Source organism: Hibiscus syriacus, unplaced genomic scaffold (genome assembly GCF_006381635.1).
Source record: "Hibiscus syriacus cultivar Baekdansim isolate YM2019G1 unplaced genomic scaffold, ASM638163v2 tig00006918_pilon, whole genome shotgun sequence".
NCBI classification, from domain to species: Eukaryota; Viridiplantae; Streptophyta; class Magnoliopsida; order Malvales; family Malvaceae; genus Hibiscus; species Hibiscus syriacus.
Window position 1 is genome coordinate 160,153 of NW_024062117.1, and position 14,781 is coordinate 174,933.

The 14,781-nt window shown below is 32.6% G+C and overlaps 1 pseudogene; it reads right to left on the minus strand.

The window, feature by feature from the left end:
- Positions 1-6,070: 6,070 nt before the first annotated feature.
- LOC120201090 lies at positions 6,071-6,139 on the minus strand (annotated as a pseudogene).
- Between the last annotated feature and the right edge of the window lie 8,642 nt (positions 6,140-14,781).

Consider the following 14,781-nt stretch of genomic DNA (forward strand, 5'->3'; position numbering starts at 1 on the left):
TCATCTTTTAAACAATGGTTGTATATATCATAAAAGTTTGGGTCTGTAGGCTATAAATCTTTAACATGTTCAAAACCTAACATAGTAGCATGCATTTTATTTATGAGAGTGTATTTTTGGGATAATGCATCGGATACTTTGTTATCTTTACCTTGTTTGTTTTTGATTATATAAAGAAAAAATTAAATGAATTCAACCCATCGAACATGTCGTTTGTTTAACTTACCCTATCCATTTAACCATTTTGGTGATTCATGTTTGGTATGGATGACAAACTATTTATGAAGAAAATAGTGTTTCCACTTCGAGTCAACGAACTAATGCTAGGAGTTCTTTGTCATAAATGGAATAGTTGAGTTGTGCAACTTTTAACTTTTCACTAAAGTAAGTGCTAGGTTGTTTTTCTTGCATAAAACCTGCACTTATACCTATAATTGAGGCATACATTATAACTCAAAAGTGTTATATAAATTGGGAAGATAAAGAATAGAACTAGAAGAAAGCTTACCTTTCAAAAGTACTGTAACACGATACCACACGAAAATGCCATACGAGACCATCAGAGTGGCTAATCCAAAAATTTTGTTTAAAACCATTGTAAATTATAAGAGTGATGTGTTTTTCAAGATAAAGAAATTTAATGTAGTTTAAATAAAGCTTACATCGAGGAGCTCCCAAAATAGGTATATAAATAATAATACAACTTAGTATTACAAAATAAAGGTAAAACTCAAGTACATGAAGGTCTATGAATAATACATGCCCTCTAAAAAAGTGACTCAAGACATACTCTACTAGTCGGATTGTTTGGAACGTCGACTATGCGATATGCTCCTCATATAATCCTTTTAATGACTTGCACACGAAAACAAATTCTAAACGCTAAGCTCACTAGCTTAGTGTCATACTAACAACTAAATCATACTAAAAGTGTTTATTAAATGCTCATGCTATCAAGTACAATAAAATAGTGAGTATACTTGTATACTTTATACTATTCTCGGGTACACAACGTGGTACGGTCAGAAGGTTACACATCTCGAGACACACACCCCTCTAGCCTACCTAGGGTGAGATCCAGAATCTCTATGTCATATACATCACCTTACTAACCCATCCTTTGCGGGCGTTCTGGGATCGTGCCCTAGTTAATGTCATGTTCTTCACGCACTACCTAAGGATATCCGAACAATCTATACTTCGAAGCTACTTTCATTTACTAAAGTAACTTGGGTGTCCTGATCATTTTTCTTTAACATCAACCAAGGCAAGTTTTATTTTGCCCTAATAAATATTGTTTCTGGCTGTAATTGCATACAAATTATGGTTCTCACTCGTAGTCTTATTCGATGGTATTTTAGTGTTATTGGGTCCCTCAACACAACTCCTAAATTCTTTGGGCTTCTTGCCATCCGATGGTACCGATACTCTCACCTGAGTATCGATACTATAGGGTTAAAACAAGATGAAAAATTGTTAGTAGTATCCATATTGTTGGGCCAATATCGATACTCCAGAGCTAGGGCATCGATACTCTCCGTGTACTAATTCAAAAATTTTCTTCGATGTTTTGAAAAATACCTCGGTATCGATACTCCTATGGAGATTATCGATACTCTACTCATGATACCGATACTCATTAAAGGATTATTGATATACCATATTGAAATTTCCTTATTTTGTTCCTCGAAAGAAAAATATCCCAAACCTAGAAATGACATATTTGGGCACGAAAATGACCCCAAAGTTACCCAAGATGCCCAATTGAGGTACCCAACCATTCTTAAAGTCTTATGTGTGCTATAAGGATCATAAAGAAAGCTTTGAAACATACTAAAAACACCAAAACATGGAATCTACCATGGATGCTCAATAATGCTTCATAACTCAACTCTCTAACTAGAATGCATTCTAATGACTCAAAAATGGTATGAAAGAGTTATGAATATGTCTCCTTAGTCTTTTAGCTGATGAGAATGCCCTCAAATCAACCAAGGGTCAATTTATCTTTCCCTTTAGCTTTGGAGATATTGCGGCCGTCTTTCAGGTGGGCCCGAAATTGGGCTTCGACTTAAATAAAACACGTTATAGTCGCCACTGATCATTTAAAAAATATTTAGGTTAATCGAACACCATCTTATCTGATCTTCGTTTTACCAGAAATATGTCGGATTCGGGAGTCGGTTACTGTCAGGGAAGGATTAGCACCCTTGAACTGCCTTTTCGGTACCATTTTAATTTGTCGGTTGTCTTAATTAAGAAAATTGTAAGTTAAACTTAAAAGTAAAAATTCGATTCAAATTACTTACCGTTAATCGATTGAAATTACCTCTAAAAAGTTTAAAACGTTAGATTATAAAATAAAAGAAATATCAAATAAAAATTAAATTAAAATAAATCAAAGAAGGAAATATTAAATTTTAAAAATGTTATATAAAAAATAAATAAAATAAATGAAGAAAATATTAAATTTCAAAAAAGTAAAATAATAAAATATAAAAATGATAAAAGATAAAATAAAAATAAAACAAAATAAAAAAAGTGGGAAAATAAAAATAAAACAAAATAAAATAAAAAAGAAGTGTTAAATTTTAAAGAAAATACAAGGTAAATATAATAAAATAGTAAATAATAATAGTAAAGATAAAAAGGGGTTTTAAAAGTTGTTTTTAAAATAAAAGATAGGAATTAAATAAAAGAAAATAAATTAAATAAATAATCTAAAGAAATTGAGATAAAGAGAAACTTATAGTGAAAGCAACCTCAGACTTCAGCTTTGCCTCAAATTTCTCGGATCATCGAAACAGGTCTTTACTTCAAAATTCACGTTGGCTTACAAGGACAATTCTTCGCTGCTGATTCGGATTATGTTATTTCAACAATAACTGATTCCGATCTCAGTTTCCTCTTAGCAAACAATTTTGCTAAGTGTGTTCTTAGGAAGTCGAATGTGATTCAATAAGCTAATCCTTCTTACAATTCTCACGTTTGGAATTGAGCCTTCACTTTAGCCCTCAGCTTAAAAGAAAATTAGCTAAGCATAACCAATGTCATACTTAACATATTTGAAAACGAAATTTAAAGGAAAATAAAGGAATATACGAAAATAGAGAGAAAGCTAGAGAGAAAAAGAAGGTTTTATTCTCCTCTCTGTGTCTGTGTTTTTTCTAGGCTTACCCTGAGAGGGTATTTATAGCCTTCAAATTCCTAAAAATAAGCTAAAGATAATTCCTAAAATAATATCTTTTATCCTAATTAAAACACTAAAAAATATTTAAACTAAAATATCTAAAACAAAAATAAAATAAAATAATATTTAAAATAATATCCTAAATCCTAATTGAAATACTAAGATCTATTTAAACTAAAATACAAAGATAAAATATAATATTAATGTATATACTAAATAAGCCCCGAACGAAAATGGGTGCCTATAACTGTCCCTCTCTGTCCTTTTTCGTGTAACGAAAAAATAGGACAAAGATAAAGAGACATAAATTTTCGTTCGGTAGTTACGGATGACTTCTTCGTCGCGAAGTTAGGTCAGTCTTGAAATGATATCCTTCTTCATGAAATTGAAATTTGAATCAGAATGTGGCTTCTTGTTACCAAATCATAGTCAACTTTGGTCTTCTTCTCGGTTTAAAGACCTCAGTTCGAAAATTCAATTGGAAAGTAGTTCCTCGATGCTACCATATGGCTCGAGCTTTATGGAATAGAACTCGAAGTTTTTTGTTGACAGGTAGCCCTTCTCGTCTTGAGCTATGCTGTAAATTCGACTAGGAGATAGTTTCTTGTTGCTAAATCGCAGTCAATCTAGGTCATATTCTTGACTTAAAGACCTCAGTTTAAACTTCAACCGAAAAGTATTTCCTCATTGCTACCATGCAATTGATATGCCTTCGATCTGAATGGAATTGAACTCAAAAGTTTTGTTGACAGATAGCTTTCTCACCTTGAGCTATGTTGTAAATTCGGCTGGGAGATAGTTCCTCTTTGCTAAATCTCAACCAACCTAGGTCTTCTTCTTGACTTAAAAACCTCAGTTTAAACTTTAACCGGAAAGTAGTTCCTTGTTGCTACCATGCAGTTGATATGCCTTCGAGCTGAATGGAATTGAACTCGAAAGTTTTGTTGACAGATAACCCTTCTCGCCTTGAGATATACTGTAAATTCGGCTGGGAGATAGTTCCTTGTTGCTAAATCGCAGCCAACCTAGGTTTTCTTCTTGACTTAAAGACCTCAGTTTAAACTTCAACTGGAAAGTAGTTCCTCATTGCTACCATGCAATTGATATACCTTCAAGCTTAATGAAATCGAACTCGAAAGTTTTGTTGACAAATAACCCTTCCCGCCTTGAGCTATGCTGTAAACGGTTCCTCTAAGTGAAGGATGACTCCCCTTCGCGGATCTAAGCCGGTCATAATTCTTTAGTTGACTCCCCTTCACAGGAAAGCCAAGTGGTATATTCTTCAGGTGGTTCCCCTTCGCGGGTCTAAATAAGGTGAGATGATATTTGGATGACTCACGTTCACGGGAAAGTCATATGAGATGTTCTTTGAGTGACTCCTCTTTGTGAGAGAGCCAAGTGAGGTAGTCTTTCAGCTGTGACCAAATAATAATAAAAAATTGCAGAAAGCCTTCATTTTAGTTCAATTTCTAGAATCTTACGTCCTGCACAAAAAACTAACAAATGAGCCACAAAAACCAATGATTCAGGAGTAATTTAAAAGAAAAATATTAACTAAATTAAACATTTATCAAATTACTCCTCACTTATTCAATGCTCGTCCTTAAGCATTCCTCAATTAACTTATCAAAATCATAATTTATCATTTTCAATTTCAATTTATTCCTCAAACTTCCAATCGAACAATTCTATGATATTTGCCAAATTCAAGTTACAATCAAACAAAGACACAATTAAGAAAATTTAAAGTAAGCAAGACATCCCAATTAATTGCCAATTTCAATGAAACATGACTCAATACCTCACAAAGATTCACATATATTCGCTCAAAGTGTTTAGGGTGAATGGAATCACTCAAACCGAAACTAACCAAAACATCACCATAGGCTTGAAATCCAATCAAGTCTCCACTACGAAAATGAACATAATGCAATAATCAAGGGGTCTTTAAACAAGGTGTAACGGGGCTTAGGATAGGTTAGGGAAAATGCCAAAAAGAAAGGTTTAAATTACCAAAACAAGAGATCAAAATAATTAAGATCAATCCACGAATTAACATGAAACATAATGAAACAAGGAAAAAGAATAGATGAAATACAACTGAAATGATCAATTTTCCCTTCCTTTTTTTTGCTGTTTGAAATAGTGGACATTTTGTTCCTTTTTTTTAATTTTTTAAACATCGATTTTTTCGTGGAACAAAAGTAATACAAGGTCTCAAGTCTCGGTAATGGTGTAAAAAGAGTGGAAAATAAAAGAAAGGCTTTGGGTTTAATTATGAGGTATAAAACAAAGAAAGGGAAATAGGCTCAAATGTGGTTCACTAGTGGGTATGTAAATGGGTAGGCTTTTTGGGAAAAGTGAGTTTATCTTAGGTGCCCATATCACATTAAAACATTACGTTCAATATGTAGTCTTAATATGCATTGTGATTACAAGTTATAGAACATCCTAATTAGTCTAGCACACACAAGTCAAACAATGAGCAAAAAAGAAAATGTATGCTCGTTAGGCTCAAATCTCACAAGAAAAGTTTATATGCACTGAGTCAAGTTCATCTTTATCGATAAAAGCATGGAATATCAATACTCAACAAAAAAATTCACCAGCTATATCAATCATCGATCATGCAAATTAAATTCAATCAAAAAATGGCCATAATCCAAAAGGAAACAAGAGTTTAAAGTGAAATTCAATATTAACAACCAACGATCCCAACACATCAGTATAAAAATATCTCAATTTCAATCAATCAAATAAGTCAAGGAAAAAATTTGACATGCTTATCCTTCCCCCCTCACTTAATCCGTTTTGTCTCAAGATGTATCTCAAATTTTAAAACAAAGATAGGGAAAAAATTACTTCCCAATCTAGTGGTAAAAAAAGTTGGACTATTTCTCGATTTGTGCGTGTCATACTTGCGCAGGGGCCATGCTAATCTTTGTATGGGAAGTCAAAGTTTAGTGGCTCGTAATTTTCAACAATTCTGCTTGCCAAGAAATTCGATATGACACTTCCTTTTATAGCTTTTTGGCTCACGTACTCGATGTCAAAAAATTCCCCTTTCTTCTTCGATTTTATATTTTTCTTTTAGGAAATATTGGCGCCGGCGGAGGAACAAAACAATGGTGTAGACTTCAATATAATTGACAAGGACGAACCAAGTGAGGGCGTAATGCGCACAACTGGAGTGGGATCGCGTGTTTCGCGGACTATGACTATTTGTTGTTGTGGACAGGTGGCTCATTTGCAGTTGTGGACTCAGATTTATCTTTATCTTAATAGTTTCTGTTTTTCTTTTTCCATGTCACGTGTTGGTCACGTGATATACATAACTTTAAGGGGTTAATTTAATTTATGTCCATTTAATGCAGTTGGAAAATAATAAATACTCTCACTAATCTCGATTGCATAAAGTGGAAGAGAAAATTATTATTTTTAAAAATATTTTTCATATTATTAATGTTTTAGTAAAATCTTTTTTTTATAAGTATGTGGTAAGTACGTGGTAGTATCTGTTTAAAAATAACTCTTAATCTTTTGACATTAAATGTTCATGGTGCTCAAATCTAAAATCACAATGAATAACAATAATTCATTTACCATCAAAATCATTGGGATTCGTGCAAATCATCTTTAAATTTATTTATGTTTATTTAATATAAATTTAACACGTTAAATATTTAATTGAATAAATATTAAAAAATTTTAATTTATTCAAAATTTGGTGTAAGTTGTCCACGCAAGCATAAATAAAATATCTATAACACTTTAAATATTTTTTAATATTGAAAATTATTCAAACCAAAATTTTAGATATTCAAAAATTTAGAAATTGCAATCAAATTTAGTCTAAAAAGTCCATTAATTGATTTTTCGGATCAAATATATGAATCCAAATATAATACTTAGAGTGCGTTTGGTTCACGGAATGTAAGATTACCAGTGGGAATAAAAGATTACCAGAGAATATGATTACTGAGAATGTTGTATTTTGTGTTTGGTTGGTTTAGCAGGAATGTAAGATTATTGTGTTTGGTTAAAGGAATAAAAGGTTATTAGAATGTATATTTGACTAAATTGTCCTTATTATATATTTATTTTTTAACAAGTTGGAAAATATTTATATATTTTCTTTAAAAATATTAAATTCATAAAATTTATATAATTTTTTTATAAAATTGAAAATATAAAAAAGGTTTAATGAAAGGGTAAAATTTTATTTTAACCCTTGAACTTCGTATAATATTTTAATTATAGATTTTTTGTAAATCTAAAATAGTTTAAGGATAAATTTGTAATTTAATCTTCGTAAAATTTTTATTATTCAATGACAGATAAGAATATTTTTTAAAGAAATTTTTTTAAGGGTATTTTAGTCCAAAACATCGGTAATCCAACAATACCTAAGAAAAGGGAGGTAATGATATTCTCGGTAATATACCCCAAAAAATCCACTATTGGTAATGAAAGATTACCGGGAATGACATTCCCGGCCAACCAAACGGGGGAATGTGGATTTCATTCCTATGATAATCTCACATTCCCCCAACCAAACACACCCTTAGAGTTTTTTTTATAACCACCTATATTCAATTTATTAATTAATTAATTTAGATCGAGTATTTACGCTTTTGTAATTTCATAAATGAATCTATTGCAATCACCTCTTTCTCACCGACAATGCTAACTGAAGTCAATGTTCATCTTCTTAGGTAACCAAAATATTTGGTATCCCTTTTGTAATTTCATATTTACGCTTCCCTGCTTTTGTTCCAAACTGATCTTTTGTCGAGCCTACTCCCCATAAGTCGAGGGTTTACTTCGTCCTTTTTGTAGATGTTTTATAATCTTTTGATCTTTTCTCATCACAGTTCTACATTTGGTCTATGATTTTCTTATAGATCAGAAAAGAAGAAAGAGAATGACGAAGTATTTAGCTTGGTTTCAAACAATCAAAAACATGCGTGGTCATCTAGTTATTTTGCTAAATCCCTTTATGACACTTCCCTTTATAGATTTTTGTGCATGTCATACTTGCGCAGGGGCCATGCTAATCTTCGTCTGGGAAGTCGAAGTTTAGTGGCTCGTAATTTTCAGCAGTTCTGCTTGCCAAGAAATCCGATATGACACTTCCCTTTATAGCTTTTTGGCTCACGTACTTGATGTCAAAAAATTCACGTATCAGTGAACTTCTTGCTTAAGTAGTAAATGACCCTTTCCTTCCTCCAGAATTTAAATGTTTCATAAAAAGGTGGAAAAACCATGGGTTCCCATCGAAATTCACTCCCATTTAATCTGACCAATCTTCTTTCTTAGTTTTTCTGAATTTCCTTCCTCTTCTGTTGTTGACTGGGCCGAAAACCAAGCCCGAACTGGTCTAGCTTTGTTATAGGATGGACGAGATTGATCCTTTCTTGCAACAGACTCCCAAATCCTCTTTCCATCTTGTCACCTCTTCCCAAATTCTGTTTGATCTCCATTTTAGTGCATTTGGAGAGTTGAGGTTTGGAAATCTTTCCTTCTTCAACCACAAATATGGCATTCAAAATTCTAAGGAGCGGAATGAACATTCTACAATTTCATTAGTTACTTCTATGTATGGGGCGTTAGTAGTCATACGTGACACAATATCTTCTTCAACATTAACAATTACTAGAGCCCCATCGATAACAAACTTGACTTTCTGGTGCAGCGTAGACGGTACTGCTCCAGCTTGATGGATCTAAGGCTTATGGAGGTATATCCAGTGTTTGTTCTCTCTTCTGATGAGACAAAATGCAAAATATGTCTAAATGTATGATGCATGAAATGTTCGAGGCATTGATCAAAAACATGTATGTTTTTATGAATAATCTTTATTGGGACAAAAATGTTATTTCTTAAGAGACAAAAACCTCATAAAGGTACATTCTAACTAAGTCTTCTAGACCCCGAACAACTTCTAATAGGTTGACTACTCTTTTGCCTCCGTCTTTCACCAGTTGAATATCTTGTCGGACCACTCTAACTTCTCTCGCTAAACTGTGCAAGTATTTAGCTACTTTTTGTACTTGTTCGAAGAAGTCTCGAATGACTGCATCTCTGGCTTGCACTCTCTGTTGAGTCTACTCCCTAACGGAAACACCATTGAAGCCTTCCATCGATAGGAACTATCTGAAATTCATTTGCTTGTTTCATGAATTCATCAACAACGACCTCCAATTTTAGATATAATTTTGCCATCTTGTTCCTGTTGTCTTTGAATGAATCTCCAGGTCAGTAACCTTTTTCTGATCTGCCCCTGCAACCTTTTCCAACCCATTTTTGAAAAGTTGACTTTTTATGTGCTTGGGGTAAATCTCGGTCCATTCTGAGTTCTTCACAATGCAAGAGAGTGGTATACTATTTGATTGTGGGCACCACGTCTTCTTGATTGAATGTGACACATAACTGCCTTACAAATTGTCTCCCTTTTCTTTCTGAGTCTTTTCTGACTATAGTCGGACCTCTGCGTTTTTCACCTCTTGTATTACAACCCCTTTATTCATTAATACAAATTATTTATGTTTAAAAAACACGTTTTTGTGAATCAACACCTCTTTTGAATGATCTAAAAATAATAAAAAACAAAGTAAAAAAAAAACATAAATGAAAGGAGAGAAAAACATTTAGTGAGTAAAGATAATAAACAAAATAATAATGAAAATAAAAGTCCTACCCCACATGATATCTACCCCACATACTTATTATTCCTACCCGGACATGATCTCTATCCCGCATGTTAATTTTGGACAAGTCTTAACCACATATCTTTCTAGTTTACATGCTTTGAACAGAAAGTAAAATAGGAAATAATTCAAGACAACCTAGGTTTTGAAATGGGGTTTCAGAGTGGGCTCTAATTCCCTGTAGTCTCCTGGTTTAAGTTCTAAAGAAGGGTACCCAAGTTCTCCTCGCTGGTGCCCCTTTGGGCTTGCCAGACCCTCAGTCATAAGCTAATTACAAGCTCATGTGACCAATTTAAACTCGAGAGGATACATTCCCTTATGTCTATACGGAGAATAAATTCACACGAAGACACAAGGTATATGAATCCCGAAGGTTACTTGCTAGGCCTATACGGAGAATAAATTCCCACGAAGGCATCGCTTCCACCTCCACTTAAAAACGGTTTGGAGCTCGGGTATAGAGCTAGAGATGAAAATTTTAAAAATATGAAATCATTGAAAAAACGACAGTACAACTACTTATTTGAAAAAAATAATATATCAAAGATAAACAATAAGAATCGAATAAATAAATTAAAATTAGAATTTGTTATTTTCGCTTAAAAAGTTACCGGAAATTAATTCTGGTTTGACTCACTTACTTGTCCCCAGTAGAGTCGCCAAGCTATCACGACCGTATTTCAGGTGGGCCCGAAATTGGGCTTCGACTAAAATAAAACACGTTAGAGTCGCCACTGATCATTTAAAAAATATTTAGGTTGATCAGACACCATCTTACCTGATATGTGTTTTTCTAGAAATATGTTGGATTCAGGAGTCGGTTACAGTCAAGGAAGGATTAGCACACTCGAACTGCCTTTTCGGTACCATTTTAATTTCTGGTTATCTTAATTAAGAAAATTGCAAGTTAAATTAAAGAGTAAAAATTCGATTCAAATTACTTACCGTTAATCGATTGAAATTACCTCTAAAAAGTTGAAAACGTTAGATTATAAAATAAAAGAAATATCAAATAAAAATTAAATTAAAATAAATCAAAGAAGGAAATATTAAATTTTAAAAATGTTATATAAAAAATATTAAAAAAAATAAAATAAATGAAGAAAATATTAAATTTCAGAAAAGAAAAATAATAAAATATAAAAATGTTAAAAGAGAAAATAAAAACAAAACAAAATAAAATAAAAAAGTGGGAAAAAAAAAAAACAAAATATAAAAAGTGTTAAATTTTAAAGAAAATACAAAGGAAATATAATAAAATAGTAAATAATAGTGGTAAAGATAAAAAGGGGTTTTTTAAAAGTTGTTTTTAAAATAAAAGATAAGAATTAAATAAAAGAAAATAATTAAATAAATAATATAAAGAAATTGAGATAAAAAGAAACTTATAGAAGCAACCTCAGATTTCAGTTTTGCCTCAAATTTCTCGGATCATCGAAACAAATCTTTACTTCAAAATTCATGTCGGCTTACGAGGATAATTCTTCGTTGCCGACTCTGATTATGTTATTTCAACAATAAATGATTCCGTTTTCAGTTTCCTCTTAGCAAACAATTTTGCTAAGTGTGTTCTTAGGAAGTCGAATGTGCTTCAATAAGTCAATCCTTCTTACAATTCTCACGTTTGGAATTGAGCATTCGCTTTAGCCCTCGGCTTAAAAAGAAAATTAGCTAAGCATGACTAATGTCATACTTAACATATTTGAAAATGAAATTTAAAGGAAAAATAAAGGAATATACGAAAATAGAGAGAAAGCTAGAGAGAAAAAGAAGGTTTTATTCTCCGCTCTGTATCTGTGTTTTTTTAGGCTTACCCTGATAGGGTATTTATAGCCTTCAAATTTCTAAAAACAAGCTAAAGATAATTCCTAAAATAATATCTTTTATCCTAATTAAAACAATTAGAACTATTTAAACTAAAATACCTAAAAAAGATAAAATAAAATAATATCCTAAATCCTAATTGAAATACTAACATTTATTTAAACTAAAATACAAAGATAAAATATAATATTAATATATATACTAAATAAGCCCCGGACGAAAATGGGTGTCTACAGGAGGATAAATTCAAGTGGAGTGACGAGTGTGTCACTAACTTTAATGGGAGAGAATGTCACGACCTACACATTTGGGTTCGAGACTTTGACACAAGTATCCACCAAAGAGGTTATATGCGGAGTATCGGACTTACCAAGACCACCAGACTTGGCCCATGACTTGGAGAATGCTAGTGGGTCTGTTCGTACAAGACTTGCAGTTAAGGCAAGTGGAATTATATCAAGGAGGAACATGGGAGAATCTTTCCATATCTATGGAGTTCTTCTAGACTAATTGATGTAATTAAATGATGATTGATTTGATTCCTTAGATTAGGAGATTAGGACTCATCTTCGCTATAGATTTAAATAGATTAAGGTCATTGATTGAGTGGGATCTCAACTATAAACAAAGAGATTTCTTATCTCATTTGTATCCATTCATTCATCCATTCCCACTTTGAAAGAGTAATAATACTCTGAGCATTTACTCTATTCCTTTTGTCCCTTTGTTCTTTTGTTCTTAATTCTCTTTGTGCTTGTTACCTCTTGTGGTGGCCATAGTGACCATTATAGTGTTTACACTTCCACACTATTGTCCAACCTTGGTGGCTTGCATAGCCACGTTGGTGTTAAAGCTTTCTCATTCGTAGAAGCTTTGAGGGCTTGGTTCTAGTCTTTGGTGAGTTTACATTCTCATAAGGTGTGGTTTAAGGCATACTTAGACGCGCAACCGACCAAGAAGTGTTTGAAAGTGTCTAAGATCACATGTTCCCCTATTATCAAAACTCTAGGGAAGTAACAAATGTCATCTCTCTTGGTTTATGTTATGATGAGAGCACGATGATAACGAAATGTAAAATGGTCGCAAAAGGAAAAACACTAAGATTTAACATGAAAACCTCTTTTGACTAATATAAAGAGAAAAAAATACAAGATAATTTTATAGAAACAAATTTTGATTTCTGATCCTAACCCCTAGTATCTACTAATATAAAGAAATAAATACAAGATAATTTTAGAGAAACAAAATTTGATTTATGATCCTAACCCCTAGTATCTATTTATTAAGTAGGATACTTATAAAGTAGAAACCTACTCATGGTAGATTTTTGACGTATAAGGAAATAAAATTTCTACTCTTATCAATCTATGTTTCTTACGTCCTCTAATTATATATTAATTAATTTGTATCACATTTAATTTGAGTAAAACTCTTAACAGTTTCCAATGGTGATCATGCAAAAATGGTTGATACATCTGATGAATGGATCTCTGCTCAAACTGGAATTCGAAACCAACATATTCTCACGTGAATAACATACTCTAATGCATACCATTGTTATTCTATTCGCCGACTATATTTGCCAGGATTTCCTCCTAGAGTGGCGTCAAACTTCCATTAATGTGATAATAATCCTGTGAAACAGTCCCAGCAAAGATGTGCTGTGTTATACTAGTTTTAGGTACAATAAATGATGCCTGATGGACTCTTAACTTCCTTCTCTATGGGTTGACATACTTTATGAAATGCAGGATGCGACTTGAATAACATTTTGGAGCTGGTGGTGTCCCTATGTATAGATGAATGGCCAAGAAGTATTTCGCTTTGCTGTCCGACGTGTGCCATGGTCAATCAAGTCCACCTTGAAAAAGGCCAGCCTCACTGCATCCATCCTGCATTGACTGGTTACTGCTCTATCTGGTATTCTTTATGACTTAAAAATAAAATAATAAAAAAAGTAAAAATATTTAATTTAAAATATTTAAACATAAAGGGTAATAATAAAAATAGTGGCAAAAATAATAAAAATATATGATTAAATTAAAAAGTAATAAAATTTATGGTCAAAAATAAAAAATTATTAACATAGTAGGGATTAAAATGTAAAATATCAAAATTAAAAGCCCTAATTCGAATTATTATTAAATATAGGTACTATTAGTATAATTTAAACATAAATAATTAATTTGAGATCAAAATATAAGTTATTAAAATTATAAGGGACTAAATATGATATTTACCCTAAATATATATATATATATAAACATAGCATGTACTAAAAATATAATAAAATAAAATTCGAATACTATATTAAAATGCACAAAAAAACTAATTTCATGACCAAAATGCAACGCTTACAAATTAAAGGGAACACAGAAAGGGTTTTCCCATACTGGAATTACACATAAGCCCCTCCCCAAAACGACGTAGTTTTGAGGAGGGTATAAATACCCTAAAATTGTCCCAAAATGCCTAAGCTCTCTCATTTTATTCATTTTGTTTCTCTCTTACTCTCTAAACTCCTCACCGGAGGGAGAGCTGACCACCCTTGGTCACTATTCTGGCCACCATCAGTCACTATTATGGTCATCGAAAAATATAAAAATACCCAAATCATAGATCGAAACCCCCTAAACCCGAAACTACCTTTCTTTTTCCTAAAAGCCTCTCAATCAGCGTAGATCTAAGATTTTACCTTCGGTAAAAATGGTTTCCGGCGACGTTTGAACTTCGACAAAGGTATGTTTCTTCTCCCTTTTGCTTCCTTACTTTCGAATGGCTACTGCTGGTTGTGGATCATTATGTTTTTCTAGCTTTCTTTGTTGGTTACTGTGTCCGTTTGTCTTTCCATTTTCTCGTTTTTGTTCGATGTTTGCTTGCCCTCTGTTCTTTTTGTAGGTATATCGAGTCCTTTTATAGGGCTCGTTGAGGTTCTCCTCGGTGGATCTATGGTGAGTCACCGATTTATGATGGTGACTCAGCAAAGCTTTGATGTGTTGTGAGGTCCTCCTCGTGTCTTCTGGAGTCTTCGGTGCGGCGTTGGCGTCGTGGCAGCGA